General features: G+C 42.2%; 1 pseudogene across 1 annotated transcript in view; it reads right to left on the reverse strand.

Moving 5' to 3' along the window:
* Window positions 1-17,183, reverse strand: part of LOC148133555 (phospholipase A2 inhibitor beta pseudogene) — a 237,474-nt pseudogene that overhangs the window by 96,793 nt on the left and 123,498 nt on the right. The gene's annotated exons all lie outside the window — the stretch shown is intronic.

A 17,183-nucleotide genomic window follows, 5' to 3' on the forward strand; every position in this document is an offset into this window, starting at 1 on the left:
CCCAGGTTCCTCCCCAACCTCCTCACTGTCCGATTCTGCCACCAGTTCTGCTGGCAGCTAGTGGGCCATAACAGGGATGCTGCAACCATCATAAATATGAACCACTTGCCAAGGATCTGAATTTTGATGTGACCATAGGGATGCTGCAATGCTCGTAAGCGTGAAAAACAGTCATTGACACTTTTTTCAGAGCCGTTGTAACATTGAATGGTCACTAAATGAACTGTTGTAACTCGAGGACTATCTGCCTTCCTAAATCTTATGGCCCAGAAGTCTCCCTTATTTTCCCGGGAATCCTCTTACTCACCCTCCATTTCCTCCCGTTCCAGCTGATCGATGATGTAATTCAAATCCTGCAAAGATTGATTGTCTGATATGCTCTGCACGTCCCTGTCTCCAAGCTGGACAATGGAATGAAAGACAAATTAGAAAGCAGACTTGAATTCCAAACCAGATCTTTAACCAGGTTTCTCTGTTTCCTAAGATGTGCGCTACTAAGACTTCACATCATACTTACATACATAATACAATCCTATATCACAATCCTACATAACAAGATTCCTTTTCACATCAGATACCTGTACAATTAGCACAGGAGCCCCCCAGGGCTGTGTGCTCTCTCCACTTATCTCTATATACCAATGACTGCATCTCAAAAGACCCCTCTGTTAAAGTACTGAAGTTTGCAGATGATACAACAGTGATTGGTCTCATTTGAGACAACGATAAATCTGCATATAGACGGGAGGTTGAACAACTAGCCTTGTGGTGCGATCAGAACAATCTTGAACTAAATACATTCAAAACCATAGAAATGGTGGTAAATTTTAGGAGAAACCCTCCTATACAACCACCTCTTACAATACTAGACAACACAGTATCAATAGTAGAGACCCTCACATTTCTAGATGCTATCATATGTCAAGGCTTAAAATGGACACCTAATATCAAAAACACCATCAGAAAAGCACAACAAAGAATGTTCTTCCTGCGCCAACTCAGGAAGCTCAAACTGCCCAAGGAGCTGCTGATCCAGTTCTACAGAGGAATAATGGAGTCTGTCATCTGCACCTCTATAACCGTCTGGTTCGGTTCTGCAACCCAACAGGACAGACACAGACTTCAGAGGATAATTAGGACTGCAGAAAAAACTATTACTACCAACCTGCCTTCCATGGAGGAACTTTTATACTGCACGAGTCAAAAAAAGGCCTGTGAAAATATCTACAGACCCCTCACATCCTGGACATAAATTGTTTCAACTTCTGCCCTACAAATGATGTTATAGGGCACTGCACACCAGGTGCTTTTACGCATGCATGTGCACATGCAAACAGGGCTGGAAGCGAGACACAAACAGGGCCGTGAGCATGCGTGCAATGCTAGCGCCTGCATCATGCTCGTGGTGATGCTAGCATGAGTTGGCCAGTGTGCGCGTGTGCACACACTGGCCAACCACTCATGCTGCCCAAGGGCCAGTAAGCCACAGTCCAATAGTGGGCTACAGCCCACAGGTTGGGGACCTCTGAGTGTTGTTTTCTTCTTAGTAGTTCTTTGATTAGGGCATAGTTTTCAGCTTATATGCCTGGTATTAATCCCTGCTTATCTAGATGCTGCTAGCTACTGAGAAGGTGTTTTGATCTTTTCGCTTCATTTTCATTTTCGATCATCTCTTTTGAATAGTATGTACAAGTAAATTGAATGGTATGTAAATATAAACAGAAAGCAAACCTGACTCCCTTGTAGCACTAGTTGGGTTATGAAATGTCTGCAAGAAAACAATCAAGCTCAGAGACCACCAAGGATTACACCATTCGACCCTGAGCTACAAAGATTGTCTTCTATTGGTTATCCAATTGTCGACCTTATTGTTGCCCCTTGTGCGAATAAGGGAAACACACCTCATGTCTTTCAGAATAATTCAAGTCTATGTGTCTCTACAACAAATACCTGTTCTCGGTCAGGGTCTGCAGTCATCCACAGGGCATCATCCAAAAGTGAGGAGTCCAAAGGAAGGAAATGAAACAGCAGAATCGTTAGAGCGGATGGGAACCCTTGAGGGCAACTAGTCTAGCCCAGAGGCATGCAAAAAGAGCACTTAGCAGAGCAGCGTTTCTGGTGTTTTCTCCCCTTGGTTACTTCAAGGGCCCGTTGCCGCGCACATCTTTTGAATTTTAACTTCCCCCCCCTCCTTCTCTCATGATTTTGGAGGGGAAATTTTTGAGGACCAGTCTCTTTGAAAAAGTTTAAATGGGCTGAGAGATGCAGCCTTGAGAGGGAGGTGACACTTAGTTGAAGGTGATTATGGGACTTGTGATTATGATGCTGCCCTGGATAGCATTGTGTGCCTTTTGCAAGCCCCTTGGAGAGAGCCAGCTACAATCAGCCAAGAAAAATTATTGGGGTTTAAAAAACACAATTAACATCCTAAATCTAACTTTGGCAGTTAATACAGATTGCGCTGGCATGAATCTCTCTCTCTGTCTGGTTTATAAAAAGTCTATGCCAACTCACCATGGCCAACTCACTGTGAGACAAGAGCTACACTAATATTGAAGAAATAATGGAATAGAATCATTAAAGAATGGAGGCGAAAAGAGGGACGAATTTAAAAGTGAATGACAAAAGTTAAAATAATTTAAAATATCATTTTAAATAATTGAATTGTTGACTTGTCCCATGGGGATTGGTTGTGGCGAGTTGGCCACAGTGAGTTGTCCCATTCAGCTTATAAAAGGAGAGAGTTTGAGCGTTGATGTCCATTAATATGATTTTACAGACCTCCCCTGATTTTCTGCTTCCCCAAATCTCAGAATGCAATCTCAGAAGCCACTGTTTTCGCTCACCCATGGTTCTCCCACTTCGGCCGCCTCAGATGGACGAAAATCACCTCTTCCTTCATGGCAGCATCTTCCTTTCTTCCCTGGAGTCCAAGAAACTCCCAGTATTCCATGCTGCCCTTGTGAAGCATGCTGATGTCACAGACGGCCAAAGGTCAGGTCATTGCTATGGTAATCCCACTTCCCAGCCAAGGGGAAGGGGAGGACCCAGAGAGGATGTCATTCCCAACCAAGGCTGAGAAGACCTACCCAAATCGTGGGCTTCTTGAAGCAATCTCCTTCTAGGATCCCGAGATATATTTCTCTAATAAAGGAGAATATTTGCAGCTCAGGGTTGAACTGTGGTGTCCTTGGTGCTCTCTGAGCTTGCTTGTTTCCTTGCAGATGTCTCATGACCCAACTAGGTAACATCATCAGGAAGAATGGAGGTTCATTCTCCGAGCTTATGGGTTGTTTTCCGAACGCTTCGTTATCAGGCTAGTTAACGTCTTCACTGGAGTTTAGGGGATGTTTTGCTTACTCCATGTGGTCAGTAGATCTTGTGATGGGGAGGTCACATCAGGTAAGGGTCTTGTGATGGGTCTTGTGATGGGGTGGTCACATGAGATGAGGATTGTTGGAAGGTGAAGTGCTGGTTATCTGTGTGTGTGTGTGTGGGGGGGTTTGCATGGGTGGATCAACTGCATAGCCAACCAGCGATGGCAACCAACCCACGCAAGCTCCCCAACAAACACTTCTCTTCCCAATGACCCTCACCTGACGAGACCTTCCCATCACAAGACCCATCACAAGACACCTGACATGAACTTCACATCACAAGACCTACTGACCACATGAAGCCCTTAATAGCACTGACATCCCCTAAATTCCACTGAAGATGTTACCTAGCCTGGAAACATTGAGAAACCGACCCACAAATTCGGAGAATGAACCTCCATCCTCATCCTACACTCAAGCTACAGATATTTGCCACTAATCGCAAACATCATCAGTGCCAGATGGAGTGTGGGGTTTGCTCTCAGTTTATTCTCTAGTGGAGGGCTGTCAAACTCCCGGCCCACAGGCTGGATGCCTCACACACTGGCCACGCCTCACCTGGTTTAGCAAAGAGGGGGAAAGTCCCAATATATCACGTGATGCCACCGTGACGATATGAGTTTGACACCCCTATTCTCGTGAGCCGGGATGGCACAGTGGTTGGAATGCAGCATTGTAGGCTAAATCACTGCTCACTTCAGGAGTTCAATTTTGACTGGCTCAAGGTTGATTCAACCTTCCATCCTTCCGAGGTCGGTAAAATGAGGACCCAGGTTGTTGGAGGCAAGACGCTGACTCTGTAAACCGCTTAGAGAGGGCTGTAAAGCACTGTGAAACGGTATATAAATCTAAGGGCTATTGCTGTTGTGTATCATGTCAGGGTTAATGGGGGAGAAGTCTTAGAGATTCTTTGATCCAGAAGGCCAATAGGCCCAGCAGGAAAAACAGGAGTCATCTATACAATATGGTGTAAGGATTGCAACAACCACTATGTAGGAAGGACAAACAGGCAGAAGACTCGCAGAATGCATCCGTGAACACCAACTGATGCACCTGATGAATACTAACTTCACAACACATGGCCAAACTTAACCATAGTTTCAATTGGGAAAATGCGATCATCCTAGACCAGTCCAAAATTGCTAAGGGGATTTCTAGATTTCAGCCATGAATAGACACATAGACATTAACATAGACTCCAGTGGATGGTAGAAGATAGGAAGGCCTGGAGGAATGTTGTCCATGGGGTCGTGATGAGTCAGACACAACTTCGTGACTAACAGCAGACATTAACAACATCTATAGACTATGCAAAAGAGACAATCAACAAGCCAAAAAGGGAACAAAAAGCCCAAAACTCTTCCCACCAACAATCAGCACCCAGATCAGCATAGATTAAGTTGAAGATTAACATCAGACCAGCAATCAAATAAACAATGTCCCAATCAAAGAACTGGCAAACAACCCAACAGTAAACAGCCCAACCAAAGAACCTCTAAGACCAAACCCCATCAATGCTGACAGGGCAAGCTGCTAACGAATATAAATTGAGAGCAAACCCCATTTCTGACTAGCACTGATGATATTACCTAATTGGGTAATGAAACATCTGCAAGAAAACCACCAAGCTCGGAAAGCACCTCATGAATCATTCTGCCCACCTTCTTTATATTTTACAGAACAACAGAGTGGGAAGGGACCTTGGAGGTCTTCTAGCCCAACCCCCTGCTCAAGCAGGAAACCTTATACCATTCAGGACAAATGGCTGTCCAGTCTCTTGAAAACCTCCAGTGTTGGAGTACCCACAACTTCTGGAGGCAAGCCATTCCACTGCTTAATTGTTCTCACTGTTAGGAAATGTCTCCTTAGTACTAGGTTGGTTCTCTCCTGGATTAGTTTCCATCCATTGCTTCTTGTCCTGCATTCAGGTTCTTTGGAGAATAGAAGGACCCTCCTCTTCTTTGTGGCAGCCCCTTAAACATTGGACCACTGCTATCATGTCACCCCGGTCCTCCTTTTTATCAGACTAGACAAACCCAAATTCCTGCAAACTGTTCTTTATATGTTTTAGCCTCCAGTCCCCTTAATCATCTTGGTTGCTCTTCTCTGCATTCTTTCCAGAGTCTCAACATCGTTTTTACACTGTGGCGACCAAAACTGGATGCGGTATTCCAAGTGTGGCCTTACTAAGGCATTATAAAGTGGTATTAACACTTCAGGTGATCTTGATTCTATCCCTCTGTTGATGCAGCCTAGAACTGTGTTAACTTTGTTTTGGCAGCTGCAGCGCACAGTTGGCTCCTATTTAAGTGATTGTCCACTAGGACTCCAAGATCCCTCTCACAGTCAGGTTTCATCTGTTGTACATCTGTGCATTTGGGTTTTGAAATATTTTCAAACATCGTTAAAGAAATGTCTTTCCAGATGGACTTTCACTTTTATTTTTAAATTCCTGGCCTTTAAGATGTTTTCTCTCTTGTGTTTGTTCCGTTTCAGTGTGGTGGGTGTGTGATTCAACCCCTTCCTGGTTTACTTCCCAATTGGCCAACTGTGCATCTCATTTTTCTGGCCTTCCTCTTGTCTGTTTCTGCCTTTTGCTCTTTAACAATCAGAAGGTTTGAAGGTATCGGGAGGAAAAACAAAATATTTTATATTGTGGTTGTATTGTTTGAAACATCTGGGTGGAATTTGTACATCTTAGGTTGTCAGTAAAACCCAAATAGCTGTGTTCACACGAGCGCTTGGTTAGTTTTCATATTAGTGATGGGGAATTGTCTTTTTAGTGGATCAGAAAAATCCACTGCTTGGTCAATTTACAGATCAAGCTTCAAAGTGCTCCCCCAAAGAGTTAATTTGATCATTATATCATCCGAGGCTCCAAATTTGATATCGGGGATCGTTAACTAACAAGCTACAGAAATTCAGAAAAAATTAGATTTCCCAAATGGCTGGCATCTCTGGGAAGGCAGTTCTGGTTAAAAGCTTTGCTAGCTTTTTTATATCCCTGGTGCATGGTTTTGCTGAATTACAGGCAGTTCTCAACTTACGACAGCAATTGGGACCAGAATTTCAATTGTAAGTCAGTGTAGTCACAAGTCGAGACATCACATGACTGATTTTACAATTTTTTCTACCACAGCCATAAAGAAAATCACACGGACTCTAAGCGAATCATGTCATTAAGTGAATCACATGGTTGTTAGGTGAACCATTTGGTTGTTAAGTGAACTGTGTGGTCGTTAAATGAATCCAGCTTCCCCGATTGACATTGTTTTACTGGAAACTAGATGCCAAAGTCACAACTGAATTGTGCAACCGCAGCATGCAGCTGCTGGTTGTAAATGCGAGCTGAATTACAATTGTGTGTCCATTAGAATGGTACAACAGTCATAATTCTGAGGTCAGGTCATAAATCACTTTTTCTCCCTGGCTGGCGTAACTTTGAAATGTCATTAAACAGATGGTTGTAAGCCAAGGAATACCTGTATATCTACAAATAGAATTGGTCTCTTCTCAAATTAGGAGGACTATGGAATACAGTGCCCAAGACCGCAGTATATAAATTTGATAAATAAATAACTGCTTTAGAAGCAGAATAGCTGCAGTTATGAACAGTTAGACAGAGGAACTCATGACCTCAAACACTGTTGGGATTCTCCTTTGCTGGATGTCTTCAAGCAAAGGCCGGACAGCCATCTAGAATTCAAATTCCTGCCCTGAGCAGGGGTCAAGACTGAATGGCCTCAAGGGGTCTTTCCATGGAAGGATTCTCCCTTTGTACACCCTTGTGAGTGTCAAGTAAGCGATCACAAGTGATGGCCATCATCTACCAGAGCTTCAGGTCAGCCAGTGTCCCCACTGTCAGGGACTTCAATGTTTAATATCTCATCCAAGCAATGGCCACAAGATCTTCCCTGCTGTCCACAATCACCACCAGCCATGAGTTGGTAGAACATCTTCAACTCAGCTTGAGTTGAAAAGCCAGAAGAGGCCAACTCTAGCTATTAGAGTAGTGCTCCTCAAGCTTGTCAGCTTGAAGATGGGTAGACTTCGACTCCCAGAATCCCCTAGCCAGCCAGCCTGGATAGGTGGTGAATTCTGGGAGTTGAAGTCCACCCATCTTCAAGCTGACTAGCTTGAGGAACTCGCCAAGCCTACATGTTTAGCTGGAACAACTGTTTGAGGAGATCCTGAAGGAACGTGAAGATGCTTGCTGGTTTCCAAAGGTCTTTAATTGGAAACGATGCCTGAAGCCCTTCCGCTGGCCCAGGGAAGCTGACCTACCTCACCCCCAGCCCTACAAGACCTCCGCCTTCCTCCCACGGCTTCTGTGGTGGAACCAAAGCCCGCTAGCTCGTCAGCCTTTCAGCGTTTGGCATCTGTGGGTCAAAGGAGGCTATGGTCGAGGTGGGGTTGGAGGAGGTGGGTGGAGAAACTGCCGAGACCCTGTGCTCTCTGTCTTGAGTTTCTGCTCAGAGTTGGTCCCTTCTCGTTGCCTGAGGGCAGGATGATACAACAGTTCCTTGCCTGAGTGAGAAGAACTGGCCTGGGGTAGCCAAGGAGACCCCGCATTCCTTCCCATGAATTCCAACAACTCATCCAGATTCTCCCGGGCCGTGGCTAGTTTTTGCCGGCTTTGGAGAACAATGCTGTTGGGCAGATCCCTCAGGTTGGTGCTGGAGGACAGGTAGCCCTGCATCTCCTCTAGGTTTTCATGGATCTGAGTCACCTTTTCCTGCAGGTGCGCCGGCAGCTCGGAGATGTGTGGCAAGAGGTTGTGGTAGGTGTGGTAGAGCTCCCGGGCCAGGTTACGGGTCAGAAGGAAAGCTTTCAACTCCAGTTGCTAAGAGTAAACAAAAGAAAGGAAGGAATGGATCTCTAGCTTTGATGCGTGAGATATTTCAAATCAGAAAGTAGCTTTGTGTGGCAAGAAATCTTCTAATGTGGGGGGTCTCCAACCTGGGCAACTTTATGACTTGTGGACTTCAACTCCCAGACTTCTTCAGCCAGCGCATTGAGGACTTCAACTCCCAGAATTTCTCAACCAGCATTCGCTGGCTGAGAAATTCGGGGAGTTGAAGTCCACAACTCGTAAAGTTGCCACGGTTGGAGACCTCTGTTTAGAGGTGGTATTCAGCAGATTCTGACCAGTTCTGGAGAACCGGTAGCAGAAATTTTGAGCAGTTCGGACAACCGGCCAATCCCACCTCTGACTGGAGATTTTGCAGTATCCCTCCCCTGCCACGCCCACCAAGCCACGACCACAGAACCGGTTGTAAAAAAAAATTGAATCTTACCACTGCCTCTGTTCTAATGTAAGGTTTTCTACCTTGGCAGCTTTAAGATGGATAGACTTCAACTCCCAGAATTTCACAGCCACCATTTGTGTATTTCAACTCCTAGAATTCCCCATATTTATTTATCTGGAAATTTATATTGCTGCCTATTCGCACATGGCGACTCAAGGCGGCTTACAAGAATATAAAAGCTCATATAAAAACAATCAAAACTAATAAAAGAGAGAATCATATAATAAATTAATTAAATAATATAATAAAATAACCCCCTGCCCGGCTTTTACAACTAGGTATATATAGCAATAGCAATAGCACTTAGACTTATATACCGCTTTATAGTGCTTTACAACCCTCTCTAAGCGGTTTACAGAGTCAGCCTCTTGCCCCCAACAATCTGGGTCAAATTGTTCCATTCCATTCCATATATGCAGCAAACTAGATAGTCAGACAAACTAGAGAACCTGAGGTAAACCTAGTTTGCTGTATTTATAGTTGTAAAATATATTTATAAAATATAAATATATATTTATTTATACATATATTTATTTATATTTTTTTTTTACAACTCAGCAAACTAGATAGGTAGGCAAACAGAAACACCCTGAGGTAAATCGAGTGGTGTATATATAGTTGTAAAATATATTTATTTATAATATATCAATATATATTTATTTATACACATTTTACAATTATATATACAGTGAACTAAGTCAGGCAAACAGGAGCACCCTGAGGTAAATTGAATTTGCTGCATGTAGTTGTAAAATATATTTACTTATAAAATACAAATATATACTTATTTATTTATATATTTATTTATATATAGTTTACAACTATGTATACAGCAAGCTAGATCGTCAGGCAAACAAAAGCACCCTGAGGTAAATCGAGTTTGGTGTATATATACCGGTAGTAGTAAAATATATTTAGTTATAAAATATAAATATATTCTTTGCATTTTACAAAGTCACGTGAAGTGTTAGTACCACTTTATAAGGCCTTGGTAAGTCCACACTTGGAATACTGCATTCAGTTTTGGTCATCATGATGTAAAAAAGATGTTGAGACTTATTCTATTCTATTCTATTCTATTCTATTCTATTCTATTCTATTCTATTCTATTCTATTCTATTCTATTCTATTCCATTCCACTCCACTCCACTCCATTCCATTCTATTCTTGTTTATGTATATATTTATTTATATATATATATATTTACTATGTATACAGCAAACTAGATAGTCAGGCAAAAAGGAGAACCCTGAGGTAAATCGAGTTTGGTGTATATATATACTGGTAGTTGTGAAATATATTTATTTATAAAATACAAATATATTCTTGTTTATTTATATATTTATTTATATATATTTTACAACTATGTATACAGCAAACTAGATAATCGGGCAAAAAAAGAAGCACCCTGAGGTAAATCCCAGAGCACACAGAAGAAAAAGGCGGGAAAAAGGGAGACTCCCCCTCCCCACTCACAGCAACCAATCACAGCGCAGATTGTCCGCAGACAGAAAGTAAAAGATTATACCATTTCCATTGATATAACTTTGTGCATCTTTTATAAAGTCATGTTTAAACTTGCAAGATTCATTTTTCTCGCCATGTACATATATACTAATAGAAATAGAATAACAGAATTGGAAGGGATCTTGGAGGTCTTCTAGCCCAACCCCCTGCCTAGGCAGTAAACCCTACACCACTTCAGACAAATGGTTGTCCAGTCTCTTCTTAACAACTTCCAGTGTTGGAGCATTTACAATTTCTGGAGGCAAATTGTTCCACTGATTAATTGTTCTCACTGTCAGGAAATTTCTCCTTAGTTTTAGGTTGCTTCTCTCCTTGATTAGTTTCCATCCGTTGCTTCTTGTCCTGGCTTCAGGTGCTTTGGAGAATAGCTTGACTCCCTTTTCTTTGGGGCAACCCCTGAGATATCAGAACACTGCTATCATGTCTCCCCTGGTTCTTCTTTTCATTAAATTAGCCATGCCCAGTTCCAGCAACCGTTCTTTATATATTTTAGCCTCCAGTCCCTTAATCATCTTTGTTGCACTTCTCTGCACTCTTTCTTAGAATCTCAACATATTTTTTTACATTGTGGCAACCAAAACCAAACGCAATATTCCAAGTGTGGCCTAACCAAGGCCTTATAAAGTGGTATTAACACTTCCTATGATCTTGATTCTTTTTTTTTTGAATAGAATAGAATAACAGAATTGGAGATCTTCTAGTCCACCCCCCTGCCTAGGCAGGAAATCCTACACCAGACAAATGGTTATCCAACATCTTTTTAAAATTTCCAGTGTTGGAGCATTTTACAACTTCTGGAGACAAGTTGTTCCACTGATTAATTGTTCTCACTGTCAGGAAATTTCTCCTTAGTTCTAGGTTGCTTCTCTCCTTGATTAGTTTCCACCCAGTGCTTCTTGTTCCTGCCTTCAGGTGCTTTGGAGAATAGCTTGTCTGCCTCTTCTTTGGGGCAGCCCCTCAAATACTCAAGGTCCATCCCACCCCTAAAAGAACCAAATGGTAAAGATTGCAATGATGACACCATTAAAGCCAACATCTTTAACACATTCTTTGGCTCAGTATTTGTAAACAGCAATGGATCATGCCCAGTATTTCCTAGATGAACCACAGACAACTACAATGATCTAATACATATCGATTTTATAGAAGACAATGTTGAAAAAGCACTACACAATCTAAAACCATCTCTATCTATTGGACCGGATGGACTATGTGCCTACTTCTTAAAAAAGCCATAGCAAAACCTCTAAGCATAATCTTCGAAAAATCTTTCAGGACCAGCTCCTTGCCAAAACTATGGTCACAAGCCACGGTCATCCCCATCTTCAAATAGGGAGACCCCAGCCTAGTTGAAAATTACAGACCAATCTCTTTATGCTGCGTCACCTGTAAAGCCATGGAATCAATTATTAACCAATCCATTATCCTCCACTTAGAGACAAACAACCTACTCTCTAATAAACAATTCGGTTTCAGGAAAAAACTATCATGTAATCTGAAACTCTTACACTGCAAAAACATATGGACTACACAACTCAACCAGGGCAAAGCAATAGACACAATCTACATAGACTTCTGTGAAGCCTTTGATTCAGTGGTACACAACAAACTACTCCTAAAACTAAAATCTTATGGTATCTCTGGATACCTGCATAACTGGTTAGAAGCATTCCTGTCAAACAGACAACAAATGGTCAAAATTGGGAGCGTCCTATCTAATTCTGTACCTGTCAACAGTGGTGTCCCCCAAGGCAGTGTTCTAGGAACAACTCTTTTCATACTCTACATAAATGACTTCTGTGATCTTATTAAGAGCAACTGTGTTCTTTTCGCTGATGATGTAAAGCTATTCAACACCACTGACAATGCTGCTACTCTTTAAAAAGACCTTGACTATGTATCAGAATGGTCAAACAAATGGCAACTTCAAATCTCAACAAATAAATGTTCTGTCCTACATATTGGCAAAAAAAAAATCAGAAAATAAAATACAGGCTGAATAGTCAAGACCTTGTTGATGATCCATTGCTGGGCATGATCCATTGCTGTTTACAAATACTGAGCCAAAGAACGTGTTAAAGAGCTTGGCTTTAATAGTGTCATCGTTGCAGTCTTTACCATTAGGTCCTTTCAGGGGCGGGATGGACCTTGAGTCTTTAGTTTGTTGTTTACAAAATTGTAGAAAGCATGGATGGAATTGGTGTGTAGAAGGCTTTCTTCTTGCTTAATGTGATAATTGGTGCATTCAGTTTTTATCTGGTGGCATAGATTTTTGTATCGGCTTTTGAAGTTGGCAATGTGACCAGATTTGTTTTTCCGCCAAAGTGATTTCTTTTTGGATTGAAGCTTCCTTATTGTTATGGGTAATTTGTTTTTTCTGGTTTTGTGAGTTGTTAATGGTACATATAGTTTGATGACTCTTTTGACTTCAAGTAAAAATATGTTGTAATGGTCATCTACAATATTGCATCCAGTGAATAGAGATTGCCAATCAAGGGATGAGAGATCGTTGTTTATAAGATCATAGTTGCCTTTTTTGAAATTGTAATTGGGGATTCCATCGTTGTGATGATTTTTGTGGGGACTTATGTTGAGACAAAAGTCTATCATGTTGTGGTCACTTTTGGAAAAGGGTTCTTTAATTTGCATTCCGTAAATTGAATTCAAACTATTGCAGAAGATGAGATTGAGGCAGTTGTTAAGTCTAGTGTTGTTGGTTACTAGTTGTTCTAGTCCCAGATTCGTTACTGCATTGTAGAAGGTTGCATGTGTGGGTTCAGTTGTACATTCGTTAAGGGTCCAGTTAATATGAGGTAAATTGAAGTCTCCAAGAAAGATAAAAGCATGTGGGCAGGATGCTGCCCATGTTAGTAGTGTATTTAGCTTGTTTGCATGTCATAATCAGGGGCTCTGTAACATAGTAAGAACCGAAATGTGATATTTAAGGACAGTTCACAGATGATGGTCCCAGGAAGAGCAAGCTCCTGGGTTACTTGGATGTTTTTTAGATGTAAGGACTTTTTATAGAAGATAGCAACACCACCTCCTCTACCGATTTCACGATCTGATCGGTAAACATGATAATCTATTACTGTGGTAATGGAGTCAGGGAGAGATGCGTTGAGCCATGTTTCGCAGACAAATATGTCAAATTTGGCCATATTTAGTAAGAGGAGAAATTCAGGTATTTTATTTACAAGGCTTCTTGCACTGAGTAGCTTGCATTTAAGGCCAGTTGTGGTTGGAATAGAGGTAGTTAGGAGTGTGCGTGCCTAGTTTTGAGTGATGTTGGATTGGATGGGGTGGGGTTGGATGGGGAGTTGTGGGTTGTGTGACTTTCTTTTGATGCAATCAGCTCGGTAGTCAATGTATAGATCCTTTTCTGCATTGTCTAGATGGTTTTTGAGTTCTTTGTGGAGTTCACGGGAGCGGATTCTTTGCAGTATGGATAAGCCTGGTCTTGAGCGAAGTTTTTTGTAGTTGGGATTGGTTTTTGCAATGGTGTTTATTGTATGAATGAATATGCGTTTGCTGGAGTCATTTTTGCATACAACTCTACAAAATCTTGGGGCCACAGAGCCGTCATTGTATTTGTACCCAGGGCTATCTCTGGTTATTTCAATTATATCTTCAGGAGAGAAGTTTGTTGTATTTGAGTTGCTTATAATATCGCGAACGTTGGTGATGTCGTCTGATTCGTTGGTGTCTTCGAGAACAAATAAGATGGCATTTGGACATTTCTGTTTACGTTCCATGGTGTCTCTGATGAGTAAGGAGATATTATTTGTGGAATTATTTGAAGGGATAGTAATTGTTTGTGGCTGTGGTTTGGTGGTTATTTTTGGTTGTACTTGTGATTGTAGTTGAGGTAGTGGTTGTGGTTGTTGTGGGATTTGATTTTGAGCTGATAAGTACTCACTTATCTGTGCTGTTGTTTTTTTTTCAAGAGAGATTAGGCTTGCTTTTATAGTTGTTTCAAAACGTGTTGCTAAGCATTCATCTGTTGAGTGAATGAGTGATTCTATGCTTTCAACTCTGTCAGGTTGGGTACTCAGTTTGTTTAGTTAGTTTATTCTGTCAGGAAATTTCTTCTTAGTTCTAGGTTGCTTTTCTCCTTGATTAGTTTCCATCCATTGCTTCTTGTCCTGCCTTCAGGTGCTTTGGACTGGAGAATAGCTTGACTCCGTCTTCTTTGGGGCAGGCCCTCAAATATTTTAAGACTGCTATCATATTGCCCCTGGTCCTCCTTTTCATCAGACTAGACACACTGAGTTCCTGCAACCGTTCTTCATATGTTTTACCCTCCAGTCCCCTAATCATCCTTGTTGCTCTTCTCTACGCTCTTTTCAGAGTCTCAAATCTTTTTTACATCGTGGCGATGAAAACTGAATGCAATATTCCAAGTGTGGCCTTAACAAGGCCTTATAAAGTGGTATTTACACTTCACGTGATCTTGATTCTTTTTAGAATAGCATAGCATAGCGAAGCATAGCATAGCATAGCATAGCATAGCATAGCATAGAATAGAATAGATAGAATAGAATAGAATAGAATAGAATAACAGAGTTGAAAGGGACCTTGGAGGTCTTCTAGTCCAACCTAGGTACTTAATTCACTTAGCAACTTAGCAACAGAAATTTTAGGCTCAGTTGTGGTCATGAGTCAAGGACCACCTATATATTTAAAGGTTCCAACCATGTCTCCTTTTTCCCTTAGTCCCCCAGGCTGTGTATATTCAGGTCCTCCAATCTCCCTTGATAGGTTTTGTCACTTGTTATAACTTACGCGATTTTTGCTGCTTTATCTTATCAATATCATTTTTACAGCAAGGTTTTCCAGAACCAGGCACGGTACAACTTACGACCGCAACTGAGCCCAACAATGATGTCGCTAAGTGAGAGATTTGTGAAGCGCCCCATGTTACGACTTTTCTTGCCACGTTGGTTAAGCGAATCTCTGCAGCTGTTAAATTAGTAACCCGGTTGTTAAGTGAAACTGGTTTCCCCACGGAGTGTGTTTTGTCACAAGGTTGCAAAAAGGGGATCATACGTTCCCCCGGGATTCTGCAATTGTCATACATGTGTATCAGCTGTCAAGCATCCGAATGTAAATCCCATGACTATGGGGATGTCAGGCCATAGAAATATTTTATGAGTTGACAAGGGGATGCTGCAGAGGTCAGAAGTGTGAAAATGGTCATAAGTCACTTTTTTAGTGCTGTTGTAACTTCGAACGGTCACTAAGTGAATTGTTGTAAGTTGAGGGCTTTCTGCAGTGGTGGTATTCAATTTTTTTAAACTACTGGTTCTGTGGGCGTGGCTTGGCAGGCGTGGTATGGTGTGGCTTGGTAGGCGTGGCTTGGTGGGCGTGGCAGGGGAAGGATACTGTAAAATCCCCATTCCCTCCCAACTCCTGGGGGAAGGTTACTGCAAAATCCCCATTCCTTCCCACCCCACTAACCTGCTTTCCAGCTCCGTTCTCCTGGGCAGGGTAACACAAGAAGACCCAGCCAATTTTTTTTATAAAAAATGAACAACTTTTACCCAAAATCAGGCAAAGCAGGCAGGCAGATTGAGTTGCTCACAGAATCATTCCGTGATCTATCTATCTGCCATCGGCTAGCTCAGTCTCTCAAATTTGCTTGCCGGGAGTCTGCACTGAATAATAGAACCTTCAGTCCTAAGGGAGGTTCGGCTGTGCTTAAAAGCAGAGCCGAAGATCTAAAGACTAGCTAGAAAGCAAGAAATCCAACCATTTCTGGCTTCCTAGCTAATCTAAATCTCCTGGCACAGCAGAACAGATGATGGTCGGAAAAAAGGAAAAATAGCAATTTAGCAGGCAAGTTTGTTGGGTAAGGAGTGAGTGGGTAGGGAGGGTTCCCGCAGATCATGTGGGCAGTGCAGCCTTGTGTTTCTGTGCAGCCTGGATTAATTGCTTTGAGGGGGGTTGCTCTGGGGGTGAGATTTCTCTGCGGCCCACCAAAATTTTCTCAAGGCCCACCAGTGGGCTGCGGCCCACCAGTTGGCAACTGCTGCTCCAAACTACTCAAAATTTCTGCTACCGGTTCTGCAGAACCGGTGAGAACCGGATGAATACCACCTCTGGCTTCCTGTACTCCAAAAGGGATCTGATTGGGAGGGGGTGCGTGCTTAAGTGATCGGCACCCTGTCTTGTCCCTCCTTCGTCAAAAAAAGAGGAAGGAATTGAATTGCAAAGTCTTGGATACCCACTTGACTTTTTTTTTTTTTGCCTTCCCTCGGGTTGTTCTTGTGCTCTGGCCCCCTTCTATCCCACCAATGTCCACTAATAAAGCCTGGGCCCACTTGGGTTTCCTATTTTACCAAAATACCTCGGGCATTAAAGAGAGGGACTCTTTGACTATCGCCGGTGATGGCTTTGTGTTGGGCGACTCCTGGGTATTCCATTGAGTCCACAAATTAGACAACTGCTGTGGGACGTTGGACAAAGTGGCACTCCCCGTAGTTTGGGCGTATTCCACCTGGAAAGAGAGAAAGATGCATTAGTGCAGCTAGTCCTTGACTTACAACTATCCAAAGCGTGAAAGAAAGATGACAGATAGCCCTCAACTTACAACAGTTCATTTAGTGACTGTTCAAAGGGTTCAGTGTGACTTACGACCATTTTTCAGTTTGTAGCAACCCCATGATCATCTGATCGAAATTCGGACGCTTGGCAACTGTTTCATATTTATGACGGTTGCAGTGTCCAAGAGTCATGTAATCCCCCTTTTGTGACCTTCTGACAAGCAAAGTCAATGGGAAGGGCAGATTCACTTAACAACCATATTTCCAACTCAACTGCGATTCACTTAATAACTGACAAGAACATTCGTAAAATGGGGCAAAGGTTCATTTAACAAATGTCTCGTTTTCCAACAGAAATTCTGGGCTCAGTCGTGGTTGTAGGTCAAGGACAGCTCAAGAATAAATCTGTTGCTGGGGATGATAAT

This window comes from Notechis scutatus, chromosome 1 (genome assembly GCF_049901735.1).
Source record: "Notechis scutatus isolate UNSWTSFEM ecotype Mainland chromosome 1, rNotScu1.2, whole genome shotgun sequence".
Classification (NCBI taxonomy): Eukaryota; Metazoa; Chordata; class Lepidosauria; order Squamata; family Elapidae; genus Notechis; species Notechis scutatus.